This window comes from Amblyomma maculatum, chromosome 5 (assembly GCF_055883805.1).
Source record: "Amblyomma maculatum isolate TAMU_Amacu chromosome 5, ASM5588380v1, whole genome shotgun sequence".
Classification (NCBI taxonomy): Eukaryota; Metazoa; Arthropoda; class Arachnida; order Ixodida; family Ixodidae; genus Amblyomma; species Amblyomma maculatum.
Genome location: NC_139348.1, coordinates 79,592,749 through 79,612,486, shown reverse-complemented (window position 1 = coordinate 79,612,486; position 19,738 = coordinate 79,592,749). Strand labels below are relative to the sequence as shown.

Here is a 19,738-nt window from a genome sequence, read left to right as displayed (position 1 = left end):
CGTCTGGCTTAGTAACGCTTGAGAAGGGAAATTTACAAACGCGTTCTCAATAAGGCTGCGTGGAGTAGTCGTTAGCGCGCTCGGCTGAGCAGCGGAATTATGATTGTTTGAATCCTGAGGGCGGCACGTTTTTTTCTTCAGTGTCGCTTTGTGCGGACACTGACGACCAGCTCTGATGACGGGCTCAGTCCAAATCATTCTTGAGCCAAGAAAGGTTCTCGCATTAAAGCAGCCCAACGGGAAGAAGCGTACTGGGATAGAAGTGCAGGACGAGCAAACAACATATTTAAGTGCGATGCAGCGTAGCTGGGCTTGTGAACTAATTTACTTGGAATTGCAAAAGGTAAAACAATACGCGATGGTAAATGTGCTTTTACGTCAGAGTAGGTTACGTTATGATAGATTCTAGAGCAGAAGGTCTAGACAAAATATTCTTTTGTTTGTCATGGCACCGTTTTTCTTGGTTATCGGGTCGTTTGAATTACGATTGCACAATCTTCACACCTGTGTGCAGGATTTCGACTGGAGCCATGTGGGTGACGAGCCAGCATGAGTTTTTAGAACGATGTCAGGTACTCAAAGACAATGCCGCGACGAAATCCGTTGCCCTCGTAATAAAATTTATTCCCACAAATTTCTTCCGGCGAGGTGCCTAAGCATTGAAAGCGAACGGGAAAAAAATTGCCGACGCTTACGCTGCTTCCTAATGCGAAATTTAATCGCAGTTCATCAGCTGTTTCAGCTTTTCGATAGATTGAGGCAAAGAATTTGAGCAAGACATGTGTGTACAGTTACAAACATTTTATTTTTCACACATATTCCTTTCCAAATAGCTCCCCTTCCGCCAGTGACAGATACTGGACCTTTCCTTTCCTGTAAACCACTTAACTGACTCTACGTTTTGATGGAGGCGAAACTAAGAGGCGTCCATGGGCGGTGAAATGTCAGTACACGGATCCTCAGGTGGTCTAAATTACTACGGAGCCCTCCCCTACGACACCCCTTTCACTACTGTCTTCCTCCATTTCATTACGGCGCAGTTAGGGTGTACACAGAACAGGTGTGACAGACAATGCGCCTTTCCTTTTCTGTGAACAAATTATTATTTTTATTCTCTGCAATTAATTACTCAGCCAAAAAACATCAAACATTTTGTCACTTGCACACCTCTTCTTGATGCTCTATCCTATGGTGCATTCTTTTTCTGATATACCAACTAGTTCCTCTTTTACAGCGCCGACAGTCATGCACACCTTTCCTTGACGCCGTGGCCTATGGTAGCATTGGGTTTTGGCTGCGTAGCTGGTTACGGAGGGACAACGGCGACGCTGACGATAACGATGCACCGTCATTATCATTGCTAATGTCATCATTGTCATTATCACTAACTGCACAGCTATTGTCTTTGCTGCTATCATTCACGGTAGACAAGGTGAAATATGATGTGCGTTTCACGATCCCGGGCTCGGCGTGAGAAAGACGAAGATGCTGCTCCAAGCGGTTGCGTTTCTCGATGTTCTCCACTCAAAGGCTTCAACCGGCCCCTGGCTGAGGTACTGCCTGGGCTAATGCTAGCAGTAATAAATACCGGATTGTTTTGCCCCGACTTCCAACTGGTAAGCTGGTCGCTGACTCCGCTTTCTTGCATGCGGACCTTGCCGGACCCCATACCGGGCACAAGACTTCAGAGACTCCATTTGAAATGTTGTGGACCTCAAGGAAATTAGTTCCATTGGCCAATCTCCAATGTCCCATGTATGGATGGTCACCTGCAAATCGGCACAATCGAAAGAAATTGGTGGCTTGCGGTGATCTCGTTGTTAAGGGCCGCCGTTGTGTCGTCGTGGATCCAGAACCAAAAGTGGTGAAGTTAAAGCTGCTGTGGCTTTCCGAACGCTTAGAAGACGCCTTCATATGTGAGGTACTGCAGGCCTACGGGAAGGTGACTAGTTTCAACGGAAAACTGCAAAGTGGCGGAAACGGAAGATTTGAGAACGCTGAACCGGGATGTTGTGTTTATCGCTGAAGGAGTCGGCGTTGGCGACGACCCACATGTACTGACTATTTGTCGTATACAGAGCCTTGTTTTAATACCAGGCAAGCCACCGCTATGCCCCCGATGCAACCATGTTGGCCACATTCGGAGGCACTGCCGTACGCCGCGTTGGGACGACTGCCGACGCTTCGGTCACACCGCAGAAGAGTGCGTCGTTACCTATGCGGACAAGCTGCGGCATCGTGTGCGGCCACCGGACGACGCTCTACAAGAGCATATTATGGACGACACAGAAGTGCTTGACGCGGCTGGTGTCCTTTCAGCCGCTACTGTGGACACGGCTTCCACAGCTAATACAACGGTTGTTCCTCAAGGTCACTCCAAGGAATGCGAGACGCTGCCTCGATATGAGACGCCGAATCCAGCACATGATAGGGAGCCTGCCATCTGTTCTAATCCTGCCAAAGATGCCGTCCTGGTTACTCCAGCCACTGAGGTCAATGCTGAGGAAGAGCTTGCAGGTCAGGCCACTCTACCTGCAACAGAGGCCGTCCCTCCTGTAGAAGAGCATCTGCATAAGCGCCGGGCACAATGCGCATCTGACTAGAGTGAAGATGGTGATCTGGTAAGCGTGAAGCATTGCCGCCGCCGGCGCACGTCGAAACACAAGGGGAAGTGCCAACTTTCGCGTTCCCGCAGTCGTGGTGTAGGTCCGGAGGTGACGTCGCTGTCTCCTGAGAGACGGATGCAAGCCTAGTTAGCACTTGTGTGGTTACCATGGCGACCCCTGAGGAGCTAGTGTTTGCAACGCTGAATGTGAGAGGCCTTAGGTCTCATCAGAATCCGGTACAACTTCGTCGACTTTTCAGCAGCAGGCGGCTTGATTTTGCCGGCGTCCAGGAAACGAAGATCGAAAGTGAGAAGGATACAGTGAGGGTACTAGAGCCTTTTTGCCTGATTACAGTGTGATTGTGAGACATGCTGCTGATTTTTCGGCGGGTTGATTCTTGTTTCTGCGAAAGGCTCTCTGTTGTTCTGTGTTATCTTACTGTACTGACTCTGAAGGGTGGCTAATAAGCTCTGATTTTTTGCTCCACGGGAAGCTATAGGGACTTATAGATATTTATTGGTTCAATAGTGCAGCTGAGCATAGTGATATGTTTGAAGCCATGGCTAACCTCCTAGATTGTGACAAAAATGTTGTGCTAATGGGAGACTTTGTGTATGCTACCTGAATGGTCGTGCTGGGCCTAGAGTACACAGAGACAGAAGTGTTGTTGGGTGTTATAGATGACTCAGGACTCATTGATACAGGGGCCTCATGTCATGCAACTACACTCTTCACACATATCCAGAGGAGGTTCCTCGGGCACCTAGACAGGATTTATGTTTCTTCCACGCTGATTTCCCGTGATTTGTTGTGTGAAACTGTGCCGGTTTCCTTTTCAAATCATTGCATGGGGGTTGCTCGGCTCGGAAGAACGTACTGTTCAAAATTTAGGCCGCAATAGGAGCTTTGGAAGCTGAATTCTTCACTTGTAAATGATCAGGAATTTGCCTTTCGGATACGCTCCCAACCACAAGTGTGTTTGACATGTGCCCTGTCATTATTTGCTGTATGGGAGCTGTTTAAATGGAAGGTGCGAGTGATAGCTATTGAAATTGGGTCTGTTAGGTCATTTTACAGGAAAGTTCAAGAAAGAACATTACTAAGAGTTTGTATAACCTCTATGAATTAGAATGTGAGACACCTGGGTTATATTTAGACGAAATTGCTAGGGTGAAGTGTGACCTACAAAAACAGGACGCTGAAAGGTACAGGGGTCTCCGAGTTCGATCTCGTACAACTCGTGATTTGGACTGTGAAACCCCTGCGCGACAAGCTGTACTTGATGAGCACCGTCATGCTACTGCCAAGTTGATACCGGGAATGATGTCCAATGACACTCTAGTAACGAAAACGTGTGAGATTATTTCTGTGTTTGTGAGATATTACACGACACTGTTCAGTGACGCTTCTGGTACTTCTAATTCGGACCTACTGGCTAACTTCAAAGCTCTTATAATGCATTTATCAGATGATGACTGTGCACTTATCAATGGTCCTTTCACGTTGGAAGAAATAGGACACGCAATTCGCCATTTACCCCTCTCTGAAACACCTGGGCCTGATAGCATATCATGCGTGTTTTACAAAACCTTTAAACCTTATTTGCTGAGCCCTGTCTTGCTGCAGATTTTCGCTTTAAGTCTTGATGTGGGGGTCCTTCCTCAGTTCTTTACTAGGAATCACACAGTCTTAATTCCAAAGAGTGTGGATAAAGATTACCTGGGCTCCAAGATTACCTCGGAAGGAGACTGCAGCCATGAAATTAGGAGACGCCTGCTTCTGAGAAAGAGAGCAATGGTTAGCCTTGACCGTCTAGTAAAGAGCAGAGACATTAGTCTGCCAACCAAGATCCGTATAACTTGTGCTATGGTCTTTCCAGTTGTGATGTATGGATGCGAGAGTTGGACTGTGAAAAAGGCTGACCGCCGAAGAATTGACGCGCTTGAATTGTGGTGCTGACGAAGACTCTTGAGAGTTCCTTGGACTGCCAGAAGATCAAATCAGTCGATATTGTCGACCATAAACCCTGACTGCTCATTGGAGGGTCAAATTCTAAAGTTAAAGCTCAGCTACTTTGGTCATCTGAAGAGAAGAGAGGAGTCGCTGGAGAAAGATTTGATGTTGGGAAAGGTTGAGGGTCGCCGGAGATGGGGTAGGCAGCGAACGCGATGGTTAGATGGCATCCTCGAGGCACTGCAGAGGAAGTTATGTGATGTTAGGAAGATAGTGAGAGACCGGAAAGCGTGGCGTGACATGGTCCATAGGGCCACGAAGAGTCGGACACGACTGAACGACTGAACTGAACGGATAAAGAAAAATTGCTCTCAGTGGATGGCCACAGGTCAATCAAGTTGGCAAATGTGGACTACCAAATTTCTGCGAAAGTACTATGAAATCGTTTACAGTATGCCATGGCGGTTCTCATTGGGCCTCATTAGACGCGTGGATTGAGGGGACGCTCCATACAAGATAACATACATATTGCGCGTACAATTCTCGAATCGTGCTCTGGCTCTTATGAGCAGCTTGATCTACTCCAGACTGACCTTGCGAAGGCATTTGATTGTGTCTGCCATTCGTTTCTATTTTCTCTTCTCGAGCGTCCAAATGTTCGATCAACTGTAGTGAAAGGGGTGAAACTTTGTTACGACAACCGTTCCACTCGGTTGATTGTTAATGGTCACCTTTGAGAGCCTGTGCTAATTCGATCATCCGTGATGCAAAGCTCTCCTATGTCACCTTTGCCCTCTACCTAGAGCCACTTTGTTTGAGTGTACTGCAAAAGCACAGCATCCGTTGTTATGTTGCCTTCAGTAATGAAGTCAAAGTGCTTGCGTACGCCGACGATTTGGCGTTTTTCTGCACAGACAAACCCAGCATTGACAAATTTATAACCCCCATTGAGCAGTTTGGCATTGTGTCTGGCGCTCAAATGAATAAGTCTAAACGTTCGAGTCTGTGGGTCGGTTGCTGAAATTGAATGTTCTCGCGTTCTCCCTAGATACCTTGGAGTTCCCTCTTATGTATTCAGGTTTAGTGGGCATTACTGGAAAGAGCGGGTCACGGCACTCCACAGCTATGCTCAGACTTTTGTTCCGCACCGCCTATCAATTTTTAGCCGAGCATAGGCATGTAACATGTTTCTGGCTACAAAACTTTATTATGTTTTGCAGGTACTCCTTTGCGCGAGGAATTACATCCACAGTTTTCACCAAACGTTTGCGACGTTCATATGGTCATACAGTTTTGAGCTGATGCGGCGAGGTAACTTATTCAGGCCTGTTTCTGCTGGCGGACTAGGTTTGACACATCTGTATGTCAGACAGTTAGTTGCTCATTTCTTCTTTTGCCGTAATAGCTCCCATCCAATTACCAGAGCATCCCTGCAAACTAACCTTGTGAACCTTCTTCCAAACTTAGTTATCTCTTCCAATTTTACCGATCGATCCTTATTATTTGGTTTTATGAAAGAAGTTTATGATTCAGTGCGTTTTTTGGCAGTTCACTTCTCTAATGAGTACTTATTCTCTGTTTCACGGAAACATGTATACCAAGAATTGATATCTATGTGGTTCCCGCCTCCCTTGTATCGTTCATTCTATTCTAATTGTATGGGGCATGATGTGTTAAAAAGGGTGCGCAAAATGCTGATCTCGCCCTCTACTAAAACGTTTTTCTTTAAACTCCATGCCGAGGGTTTGCCTGGTAAATTGTGGCTTCAAAAAAAATATTTTCGTTTATTCTCTTAATTGTCGGTTATGTGATACACCTTAAAGCATCGAACACTGTTTTATTTCCTGCAAAGATGCAATATTATTTTGGGACGTTCTGCAAAAAACATTGAAGAAAGCTTTCATTTTGAATTCCCACAGTGTGCGTTACTTGATAACCCCCGAACATATGACCACGAACCCTTTGACATGATTTTCCTCCTTGGACTGCGCAGCCTGTGGAAAACGCGCATGTTGGATCGGAATGCTGAGCCTCTCGTCTCCTCCGTTGCTCATTTCGGCCAGATGGTGCCGCAGCTTAGAGACACGAAGATAGTGACTAACAACCGGACTGGCTGCCATTGTTGAAGTGTTGTCTTTCCTTGCCACCGTTGTAGTGAAGGTGTGCTAAGTCGTATTCTAGTTTTGTGGTGCTGTGTTGCATGTTTCAATTGGACTTTTCGCCTACAGGCTGATTACTTTTTGAATAATGTGTATAGCTCTACGCTGAATTTAAAAGCATGTAATAAATACCATGCTGAACAAAAAAATCCCGGGCTTGGCGCAGTTGATTAAAGGATCCAAGGGATGGAGGTTCGATTCCCAGTGAAGACAGGATTTATTTGTTTGTGAGCTGGTTACGAGGGACAACGCCGCCGGTGACGCCGTGCAGCGTAAGAACTGGAGCTAAAGCGCTGCGCTCGAAAAAGGAAAGGGATGTTCTCGCAGATTTTCATCCTCAGTTGCAGGAATGGTGCTAGTTACACGCAAGAAATTACTGCATAACTAGTTTTCTCTCATAATAAACTTTCAGGCAACGCTGCAACGTACCGAGCGGCGCGGTATTGTGTTTCTCGTGCGTTGTTTTGTCGTTTTTTTGTAGTTTTAAGAGTGTTGATTTGTCGCGTTGGCGTTCTTAACATGCTGTTATGAAGCACTGTCAGCGCATTTATTCACACGCTTTCGTATACGCTAGTCACACTTCAGGTTAACTCGATATGCAGCCAGTAAATTTTTTCGTGTGGCGGGCGAACATTTGCTTTCTCAATATAGATCAAATATAAAATGACCGCTTACATAGTCAATCACTGCATCGATGATTATGGCTTGGTATCATGCAAATCAGGGCATATTTTCTTTCCGTTTAGAAGTGGAGTACTTCTGGTTTGAATTAAATTCAGCTTCATTAAATGTAGGAAAGAGTATATGATTTCAACTTGCAGTGCTCCCTGGCATCATTTGCCTATCATCCTAATGGCGCGATTTCAATCCATATTAGGTCACTAGATATATGAGAGTAGGTGAGCCGATTTCGTGACGCTCTCCACAAAATTCCTTTGGACATCATATTAAGGCGGATTTCGCCCTCAACTTCTTCAGGTGCCGTCAGCCAAGCGCGCACGGACGCTGAAGAGATGTTTCATGAGCCAGTACACGGAATGAAGTTTTGAACGATGTCAGAAAGGTCAGCCTGAGTGGCGGCTGCATTCAAGTGGTGACCTGAGGTCCCCTGAATCTTAGTTTAAGCATCTTCGACGACAGGTTCAGGACGTGCTAGCTGGCAGTGATGACAAGATGAGATAAGGACGATGAGGTGAGTCAGCACGTGGCACGCGAGGCCAAAGTCGAGAGATGTTTTGTTTTGTTTTGTTTGTTTGTTTTGTTCGTTTTGTTTTTTTAGGACTGCTGCAGCTGAGGCTCTAAGGGAGCACTTCAGGTGAGGGTCAAAGGAAGTACCTTTGCAAGACAAACAGAACCACCTTTGCAGGCTGCGAGGTTCGAAACTGGGTTTGGGCCCACTGCGGAGGAGGGGCGCGCAGCGGGGTTTACGGAGCTTCTCCCAAACGCACACCCCTGTAAAAGCCGAGCACCAGGCCGGGGGACGCTTGTACCCATTTTTACCGGTGGGTGTCCGGCGGTGGGTTTCGAACTGACCACCTCCCGCAGCCGAGACGGGCGCTCTAACCACTGACTGCGACGGTGCCACATGGGTGTTTGGATGATCACTATAGTGCGCAATGTACTTGACAAGCAGCTTAGCAAATTTTTCGTTCCATTCGTCCTTAACCGAGCGTCTAAAGAAATATTCTCATATTATGCTACAAACAAAACTAAATCATGTCTTGATAACCTGCCCTGTTCATTTTGGTACTCTCTTTATGGACACTACCGCTGCGGCCATAAAGTCGTCGTTCCAAGTCGGCGGCTTTTATATCGAGGAGTCGGGATGGCAGTGGCACCTGGCGGCAAATATCGTCTATACTATGAGCTGTAGATAGCGGCTCGGCTTAGGAATTGGCACCACGGCGCATACTTCATTCTTCTTGCCTGCCAATCGCAAAAGGAGACGGAGCGTTTATTTTTCTCTGCTCGATCTCACTTCTCGAGCAGGCCACACTGACTTTGCGCATGCTCCGGTAGTACAGGACGGACTTAACCGCTTTGCAGTACCTTGTTGTTTCACGTACCGTTCGAGACAAGACTGCCGCTGGCATTATTTAAGTGCAGCATGCGAACCTACACTGACCCGTTTTATCACGGGAAGTATCCCAGGCAGAACAAATCTTGGGCCCAGTGTTGGTACAGTGTTGGCAATGTGCGGACCAATGTACGACCAGTCGTTACCGATGTAGTACTAACGCTGAGCCCAATGTTCGTGCTGCTTGGGATACTACCAGAGATAACATTTTTTACAGCGCATCACAAATTTCTATAGAATAATATGAGTTTTCACTCTCTGACGTGTATGTAAGTTTGGGGGTTGAAACATCAGCTTTAATGCCATTGAACAAAACATGGGCCTTGAGGCCAATTATTCGTGAGGAACTTTGCCCATGTTGATAAAAATTGTGCTTTGCTGTTCTTCGCTATGTCACAAAAAGGGGACGCTTAAATTGCGAAGGTGAAAAGGTTGAATAGGGGATGTTGCTCATGCACTGAGGGCGAGGTAGCATGAATCACAATCTCAAACTTGTACCATCAATCGTAGGTACAATTTGAATCCGGTAAGGCGAAACTGGTCACTGCCAACACGTATATTATGGAAAGGATTAAATTTTGTTGTAGTCGTGTTGTCCACATACAGTCCACATAGTTATTTACCGCATTAAGTGAAACAGTCGGCGTGTTTGCAAACATACCCCGTGTCATTATCTCACCTCAGCGTCCCCGCTATCCATTAATCTCGTGTGTCTGCTACGAGCTGAAGGGGCTGTGAATCGACGCATTACTTTGACTTCTTCTGAACGCACGATAGCTCCGAAAGCACGGACTATTACCGTCTAATCGCAATCAATAACCAAAACGAATTCGTGCCAGTTTTTCTCGCAAGAACAACACCCCCCCCCCCCCCTCCCCCACCTCACTTCTTTGCTCGCTCGAAGGAAATAAATTCACCACACTGACAAGTTTCATATTTTATTCACTAAATACTTTCACTTCCTTCGCGAAAGACACGCAATTTACACTGACGACGTTTGTTGGTGTTTACCAGTGTTGACGTCCGCGATAAGCTTCTTGTTCTCGCGAAGTAAAGGCTTCCTTTGCAGATACAAGCACATTGCGGTAAAAAATATTGTCAGAAGAATAATAGCTGCGAAGCAAACGTATATAAAAACGTTGGGAGCGCTGTCCAAGAACTGGCCGACCAGAAGTGGAGGCGACAGAGATCCGATTCCGCCCGTGACCACCGCGATCGACATCATAGTACTACTGATATTGATGTGCTTAGCTACCCAGGCCGTGACTGCCGCTTTCAAAGGACCCTGGCCAATTCCTGCTAGAGCACTACTGGTCCACAAGGCTGTAGCGCTGCTAGAACCCCACCCCAACAAGACAACAGCAGTGGTAATTAAGATGACATGTGACGCGACCAAGATGGAGAATGCGGACACCTTGACCGTGACAAGGGCAGCAGCCAGGTTACTCGCAACGAAGCACAGGAAGTACACGGCCACGAGGCGAGAGGCCAGAGGCTTGGAGAAGTGGAGGTCACATTTGACAGCGAAAGCCGTCAACATCTGCGAGGCTGTGTATTCAAGGGCGATGTAGACGCCTATGTAGGCACACAGCATTCCTAGCGTTATCCGAGCGAAGCGTATATATTCCACCGATTCCTGTGTACTCTTCTCGACACCTTTCCTAGCATTTGTCATCTGCGATAACAAGCTGGTATTGTCGATAAAGTAGAAGGCAGACATAGAAGCTACTAAGACCAACTCGAAAGCGCCAGCAATTGCGAACGCGTAGTAAATTGTGCTGTCGCTCGGGCTGGGCTCATAGAGCGTAGCATTCAGGTAGCTCAAATTATTCATGGGCAAGTCAACTGTACCATCCCACTTCGTATCGGCAGCATGCATTGTTGCACCTGTGGTGCTGGCTGTGTCTTGCGTAGACAAGAACGGCCTCGCAACGAAGGGACCTGCAAGGCAGCCGATGCCGAAGGCCAGGTAAAAAACTTGTAGCGCAGGGCTCGAGTTCTTGGGCCACATCTTCAAGATCCAGACGCTTGCACCTGAAGTCGTGGTGAAATGAAAAAGAACACACACAGTCAATGCGCTTTTCTGGAACATTTATAAACGATTCACAAGTAAAAAAAAAAATTGCCGACAGTTACCTTACTGCCTATAGGGAAATTTGAGCGCAGCTCACCAGCTGTTGCACCTTTTCGATTGATTGAGGCAAAGATTTGGAGCAAGACATGTATGTATAATTACAGACAACTTTTTAAAAAATTTTCCCGCGTATTCCTTCAAGAAACACTCCACTAACAGTTCTTGGCTGTCATGAAAGAAGCTTTATGGTCCGAGAAATGAAGACAGCAATTAAGTTATCGGGATATTGCGGGAGGCAGCGCGTGGGCCCATAGGAACGTTGCGTGAAGAAACGGATAGCAGCGACTGACTGATGCCGCTGACGCCGCTAGCGAGTGAAGAGAACGTGATTAAGAATCGAGTAAAACAGTGCTGGGGGAGACAAAACACGTGAACGACAGACAGACACAGCGCATGTGTCTGTCGTTCACGTGTGTCGTCTCCCCCAGCGCTGTTTTACTCGATTCTTAAGCATGTACCAATCAGCCCGTATTTGCCCTCTTCTGGAAGAGAACGTTACCCTGCTTTTCGGCTTGGGATGCACGCACCGTGATCCGTTGATAGCGAGCCGGCGTTTCGGCAACAGGGGAGCACCCACACCACAACGCCGGAAGATGGGGGAGGGGGGGGGGGGGGAGTATAAGAAGCGGCGGACGGGGGAACGCGTGCAGCAATCAGATTACACGGGTGGTCGGCGCCGCACAGGAAGAGGGGGGCTGAAAGGGGGGCGGAGCTGGTTACGAGGCTGACGCCGGCGCGAAACCAGCTTCACTAGTGTTTAGTCTGCGGGGCATACATTGCTAGAATGTCGGTAACTTGAGTTATTTCTCTGACCCACTCTGCACGCCTCCTATCTCTTAATGTTACATCTACCATTTTTCGTTCCATAGCCCTCTGGGTTGTCCTCAACTTAAGGAGAACCCTCTTGGTTAGCCTCCACGTTTCAGCCCCATAAGTGAGTACAGGCAAGATGCAACTGTTGTATACTTTCCTCTTGAGCGATACCGGTAAGCTGCTAGTCATAATCTGCGAGTGCTTGCCAAATGCGCTCCATCCCAATCTTATTATTCTTGTTATTTCCTTTTCATGGCCCGGATCTGCGGTTAATACCTGTCCTAAGTAGACATATTCGCCTACTACTTCCACTACTTCGCAACCTAATGTAAACTGCTGTTCCTTCCCGAGGCTGTTGAAAATTGCCTTAGTCTTCTGCATATTGATTTTCAAGCCTACCTTTTTACTTTTTCTGTCTAGATCATCGATCGTTATTTGCAGTTCATCCCCCGAGTTGCTTAACAAGGCAATGTCATCAGCAAATTGCAGATTACTGAGGTAATTTCCATCTATCCTTATCCCTAACTGCTCCCATTCCAAGTCTATGAATACTTCCTCTAAGCAAGATGTGAATAGTACTGGGGAAATTGTGTTTCCTTGCCGAACTCATTTCTTTATAGGAATTTTGTTACTTTCTTTATGCAGAACTATGGTTGCTGTGCAGCCACTATATATATCTTCCAGCACTTTCACGTACGGCCAAGTGGATGCAACTAGCACAGAACCGGGTTGATTGGAGAAATATGGGAGAGGCCTTCGCCCTCCAGTGGGCATAGTCATGCTGCTGCTGCTGATGATGATGATGCATAGATGGCAAAATTACTTTTGAAAAGGAATTAAATTACATTACAAATTACGTTGCTCAAAATCGCAGAAAAGTAATTAAATTACATTACTCATTACTGCACCTAAATGTAATGAAATTACACTACAATTACTTCTGTTGGGTAATTGAATTACCTTTAAATTACTTTCTAGTTTCTATTCGTGAAAAAACTAGGTAAAGCTATAGTAAGCATAACAACTTGTTCACCAGACGCGAAGCGCTCACGTTTTTTCGTCTTCCCGCCAAATTCTGTGCCAAGGAGCTATTCCTTCCCTCTTTCCTACAACACTTGCCATTACAAAAACAAGACAACGCCAAAAAAAAAACGACAACAAAAGCAGAAGCATGGTGAAACGATCGTGAAATGAACGGCGAATCCAGCGTCTTGCTGGCCCGGAGCTGTCTCCGCCATTTGATGGGCCCGACGAAGCTAGGTTATTTATTGCTTCCACAGTCCCAAGAATCGACGTCGGTACATTGTGCTCACTGCTCAGTAATGCTCAAGCCATGGTGGCTCAAGCCATGGACCCTTCCGCCTATCTCCCCCAACCCCAATCCTCCCTCGCACCATGGTGACGAGTGTAAGCAGGCACCACTGTGTTACTCCCGAGTCCCAACTAGTTTTACACCAGCCTTCTTGCACCATCTCTCCCTTCGGCATTCCTTTGACGCCCGGTATGCTGCTGCTTGGAGAATGGTTGCTGGGGGATAACCGCACTACGTGACCTTGCTACACACGAGGTCTCAGACGAACTGTTATGCTCAATTCTGTCTCCTTTTGCTGATCCATTACGCTGGCTTCGTCTTGCCGCACGTCGTTTCTGCTTTCGTGACACTCTACTGGTGTCTATTGAAGCAGTAGTGGCACACTTTACTGAAAGTAATTTCGAAAGGAATTAATTACTTTCGCTTCGAAATTATTACCAAAATGTAATTAATTACATTACTAAATTAACAAACTAACAAACTAAAAAAGTAAATCATTACATCACAAATTACCGAAAAGTAATTAAATTGTATTATTTCCATTACTGTAATTAAATTACTGCCATGTCTGCTGCGGGGCTCCTTCGGTCTTGTCCCCCTGGCCTGCGTGCCGTGGACGGGAAACGGAGGGCCCCTTTTCTGTGGAAAATAAAAGTTTTCATTCATTCAATAATTCAGGAACGGGCGCCGAAGAGCTGCGCTCCAAGCAAGATTCAATATCAAAAGCTAAGGTCACGCAGTATTTATGCAATAATTATTTGCGGAGGTTTTCAGAAGGATCAAACCTAGCACGCGTGTAACACAACAATATTCACCAGCTTAGTCGTGCAGAGACTACAGTTGCGCTAATTTATATAAGGGTCCGTTCATTGGTGGACAGTGCACTCTGCAAGCCAAGACCAAAATGTAAATAGAGTCTTTATTTCTGAAGGCACAGAGGCGCCAACTATGGGGCACAGCAGGCAGGATTCCTCCCCCACGATGGAGCGTATTTCTTTTCCCATTTAGGCTTCAAACCTGAAGAACCGTGAAGGACGCCGAGGTGAGCTGTATCGAATTTCTCTCGAGCATAGTTCGGCAGTTCATCCTTTCTTGCTTCAGTTGTCGCTTGTCCGACAGAAGAAGCCGTCGCAGTTATTGCTCAGACGTTGACACTCGTTTAAAGGGGGTTGAGACACCTCATCTTTCGTTCGCGCGTTCGTTTTAAACGCGCGTATCGTTTCAGTGAGCATGAGGCACAACGTAGGAATCATATACGTCCGATGAATAATTTAGTATTGCATGTTTATACTGAGCCATTTCGGTTTCGATTTCTGAGCGCCGGGTTAGGCCATTACGTCACAGCTATGGAAGCGACACACCGGCTTGGTCACGTGGGGACCAATAGTAGTGACGCAATCTGCTATTCATCGTCTGCTCTCGTATACTCATGCTGCACCGGCGCGCCCAGCCAAGCAACAGCTATGTCAGACTCGGATTACGATGAAAGTGTGTCGTCTTCGGAATACGAGGACATCGACGCCTTTTTGAGCAAGGACAGCGGTTAAAACGGAATTGAGAATTCCGAGTCTCGATTCCGTTTTCACCGTTTTCACCGCCGGCAGCGTCACTTAAACACGTAGACGCTGCCTTCTCCGGGGAGTGCCCGCACTGTGGGAAAATGTCCTGGGACCTCTTCCACATGATGTGGGCTTGCCCCTCCAACGCTTGCCCTTAAACCAAACCCAACCCCCACCCGAGAGGACTGGGAGGCGACTCTACGCGCCTGTTCCGACCTGAAAGCCCAAAAGGCATTGGTCAAACGAGCAATGACGGCAGCGGACGCCACTATGGTTTACTAGAGACTCCATCTAGTGTTCTTGAGGGTAAGTGCACTAAGCCTGACCCCAGAGCAACCTCCACGTAACTATGTTTTAATAAACGTTTTCACCAACACCACCTCGCAGTATTCATGAATTATTATCTTTGCAGTGTGCACTATTCGAGGTTGTCTTCCACTTGAGCTCTGAAGCATGCCTTTTATAATTGGTTCACAGGAATAGGAAGGCGCAGTATTTGTCACACTTGTTTCTGTGGACACCTGAATCGAGCCGTAAGAGAACGAAGGAAGGTGGGAAAGGACGCCGGAAATTTCGACCACCTGGGTTGTTAGGAGGGACAAAAACGACGGCGATGCGAAACCCAGGAACAGGCGCTAAAGAGCTGCGCTTTAAAAAATAAAATGCATTTATTATAGCCACCGCCGATAGGCGTTGAAATTCAAAAACTTGGGCTGTTATCTACCGCAATCTCATTTCACACAGATCTCACCGGGACGAATCGTTTGATACCACCAGCATGTACCTACGACCAGTGGTTCTCCAGATGAGCACCCTCCTGCAAACGCGAATTTTAAACATAATGGACCCCCTAACTTCAATTACAATGGTGCGACTCCCCCATCAAAATGAGAATAGATTTAGAATTTAGATTTTACGCGTAAACTAATCGTTATACACCATTCCGGTCTCTCTACCACCATCCATAGGGCAACTATTTTAGCATAATGACACACACACACACACACGTATATATATATATATATATATATATATATATATATATATATATATATATATATATATATATATATATATATATATATATATATATATATATATTAAGGGGAAATGAGGGTGCTCGTTATATTACATGAAGGAAAGAAGCCAACAGTCGGCGAGGCCAAGGAAAGCTTTGGGGATGGTACTTTGTCTTTTTTTATGTTTGCTTGGATAATCACAGAAATTAGTAATGTAATCTGTTAGGGGAAAGATAATTAAACACAAAGTAGAAGAAAAAACAACGTGCCGATTGTTGGGAACCGAACCCACGACCTCCGAATAACGCGTCCGGTGCTCTTCCAACTGAGCTACATCGGTCGCGGTCACGTTCTACGCGACGCTGGCGGTAACAAAGGACGTTCTACGTCCGCTGCTATGGTTGAGGGTGGCGCTGGTGAACACTCTCGAGGTTCGTATACAGACAACATAAATACCCAAGCAAGTAGCAGGGGGGACCGCCGCCGATATATATATATATATATATATATATATATATATATATATATATATATATATATATATATATATATATATATATATATGTAAATTTGAGAGCACCACATACCGGCGTTCGTTTGAACAGCATTAACGGTCAAAAGCGGTCCCCTTTCATTTTTATATTTCGCTGTTAGATTCCAATGTCGAATATCAACATGTTGAGCGGCCTTGCCACGGCGGGGAAAGGCGCTCGGCTACTGAACCGGAGCAGCCGCGTTCATCTCGTCCGGGGCGGCCGCTACTAAAATAATAACAATGCCTTAGGCGTGGTATGTACGCAGTGCTCGGCTCCTTTTCAGCGAAACCGTTATGACATGCTATGTGGAGGCATAAATATGACATATTTTCGCCACGCATGAAATATAGAGTGGAAGAAACGAAATGAGCTGCAAACATTTATTTAAAAAAATAATATAAACTTTTTAGGCATGCTATACCCGCAGTGCTCTGCTTCTCGATAGATGGAAAACGCAAATGCGTCTGTTTCCTGCGGGATGTCAGTGAATGCTGAAGATCCCCCAGGTGGTCTAAATTATTCCGAAGCCCTCTCGGCTCCTCCTTTTCTCTTCTTTGACCCTCAATTCCATTACATAACTCCATTCTTTCCTTTACTGCGGGGTTCAGGTGTCCACCGAGGAGTGTGAAAAATACATGCTCTTTCCTTTCCTTTACAGGGAGGCGAACGGTGAGTGTTCCTGGCCCTACGGGGCTGGGGTGGTAGGTCAACGCCGCTTGTGGCAGGTTCGAGCCAGCCAGCGAATTGTTGTCTGTTGTAGGCCGTCATTGCACCCGCCACCGCTTACATGGCGGACGATGGCTGTTTTTGCTGCGCTCGTCTTTCTCTCCCTCTTCCTTTTCCTTCTCTACTTTCTCTTCTGTCCGCACGAGGCAGCGGAGGTGGCCCCGCCGCGTATTTGGGTTTGCTTGGTACGGTGGCTCCGCAAGGGACAAAACGACAGAAGAGCCGAAGAAAGCGGGCTGTTCCGACTAGCATATACCGCCCCCAGGAGCCGAGCAGCCTAGCGATTAGCGGCGCATGCTTTTTCAATGGGCGTCATGCTGGACGCGGCACTAGCTTGAGAAAGCCTCTACTACTGCTACTATTGCTACTACTACTATTATTATTATTAATATTAGTAGTAGTAGTAGTAGTAGTATTAGTTGTAGTAGTAGTAGTAGTAGTAGTAGTAGTAGTAGTAGTAGTAGTAGTAGTAGTAGTAGTAGTAGTAGTAGTATAGAGGAAGACTCATTTCACGAGGTTGGCACTGAATTGTCTGTATGTAACGGGCGAATTAACTGGCTAAATATTATCATCACAGTTTTAATTAATAATAATAGTAATTGATTCACAGGAAAGGAAAGGCGCAGTATCTGTCACACTTGTGTCTGTGGACACCTGAACCGCGCCGTAAGAGAAGGGATGAAAGTGGGAGTTAACGTGGAAAGAGAGAAAGAGGAGCCGTAGTGGAGGGCTTCGGAGTAGTTCAGGTGTCCACAGACACAAGTGTGACAGATACTGCGCCTTTCCCTTCCTGTGAACCAAATATTATTATTACTATTAATTAAAACTGTGAAGATATTTAACCAGTTAATTCGGCCGTCTACTACTACTACTACTACTACTACTACTACTACTACTACTACTAATAATAATAATAATAGTAATAATAATAATAATATTATTATTATTATTAATAATAATCATCATTAGCAGATAAATATTTGTGTATTATTATTATTATTATTATTATTATTATTATTATTATTATTATTATTATTATTATTATTATTATTTAGTAGTAGTAGTAGTAGTATTAGTAGTAGTAGTAGTAGTAGTAGTAGTAGTAGTAGTAGTAGTAGTATAGGCTCTCTCAAGCTAGTGCCGCGTCTAACATGACTCCCATTGAAAAAGCATGCGCCGCTAATCGCTAGGCTGCTCGGCTCCAGGGGGCGGTAGATGCTAGTCGGAACAGCCCGCTTTCTTCGTCTCTTCTGTCGTTTTGTCCCTTGCGGAGCCACCGTACCGAGCAAACCCAAATACGCGGCCCCGCCGGGGTGGTGCAGTGGTAAGACGCCCGACTACTGTGCCGGAGTACCCGGGTTCGAACCGGCCCTCGGCGGCTGCGTTTCGATGGAGGCGAAACGAAGAGGCGTCCGTGTGCTGTGCGATGTCAGCGCACGTTAAAGATCCCCAGGTGGTCGAAATTACTCCGTAGCCCTCCACTACGGCTCCTCTTTTCTCTTTCCACTTTCACTCCCACCTTCCTTCCTTCCCTTACGGCGCGGCTGCGGTGTCCACAGAAAACAAGTGAGACAGTTACCGCGCCTTTCTCTTTCTATAAATAAATCAGGCAGCGGAGGTGCCCCGCCGGGTGGTGCAGTGGTAAGACGCCTGACTACTGTGCCGGAATACCCGGGTTCGAACCCGACCTCGGCGGCTGCGTTTCGATGGAGGCGAAACGAAGAGGGTCCGTGTGTTGTGCGATGTCAGCGCACGTTAAAGATCCCCAGGTGGTCGAAATTACTCCGTAGCCCTCCACTACGGCTCATCGTTCTCTCTTTCCACTTTCATTCACACCTTCCTCCCTTCCCTTACGACGCGGTTGCGGTGTCCACAGAAAAAAAACAAGTGAGACAGTTACCTCGCCTTTCCTTTCCTATAAATAAAGCAGGCAGGCAGCGGAGGTGGCTCAGCTATATAGCGAGTTGCAGGCCTGTGCATTTATTTTCCTTCTTCCTACAACAAACCAATTAACAACTTACCACGGCCCCCGGAAGTTACATTCGCGCTACGGTTACAAAGACTAGAGGTGATCTGGAGGACCAATCTTTGAAGTTGGAGCAATCTTTGGCACTGCCTTTCTTTGGAATGGGGATGTAAACTGACCTCCTCCAATCCTGTGGCCACTGCAGGGTTGTCCAAATTTTTTGACATAATGTATGCAGTGTGTTAACAGCGTCGTGGTTGAGGTTTTGAAGCAACTTAGCTGGAATATCATCAATTCCGCTAGCTTTGTTCTTAGCAAGGCTGGCTAAGGCCAATTCAACTTCACTCTTCAGGATGCCCGGCTCGAGATCAGTAATCACAACCGTCCTATGTTGGGTTTGAACATCCGGGTCCTTCTTGTACAGTTCTTCTGTGTATTCCTGCCACCTCTTCTTTATCTCTGAGGCTTCAGCGAGGTCCCTGCCTCGTTTGTCCTTTATCACGCCCGGCGTAGCACAGACGCTTCCTTTGATATCTTTGATTGCCTTATACAGAGCTCTTGTGCTCCTCAATTGGCTGTTGTCCTGAACTGCTTGGCACTGTATGTTGAGGAAGGCATTCTTATCTTTCCTTGCTATTTTCTTAAAATCCGCATTGAGAACCTTGTATCTTTCTCTTTCCCCCATAACGTTTGTTATCCTCCTTGCCTCAGCCATTTGAAAAGCCTCTTCAAATAACCATTTTGCTTTCTTGCATTTCTTCTGCTTTGGAACTAGCTTAGTAGCAACTTCTTGTATTATATCACGAACATCAGTCCACATCTCTTCACGCTCTCTGTCTTCTAGATCCAATTCTTGAAATCGATTCCTCACTTCCACA

General features: G+C 46.3%; 1 pseudogene; it reads right to left on the bottom strand.

Moving 5' to 3' along the window:
* Positions 1 to 9,777: 9,777 nt before the first annotated feature.
* LOC146188567 (sodium-dependent glucose transporter 1A-like) overlaps positions 9,778 to 19,738 on the bottom strand; it is a 38,520-nt pseudogene continuing 28,559 nt past the window's right edge.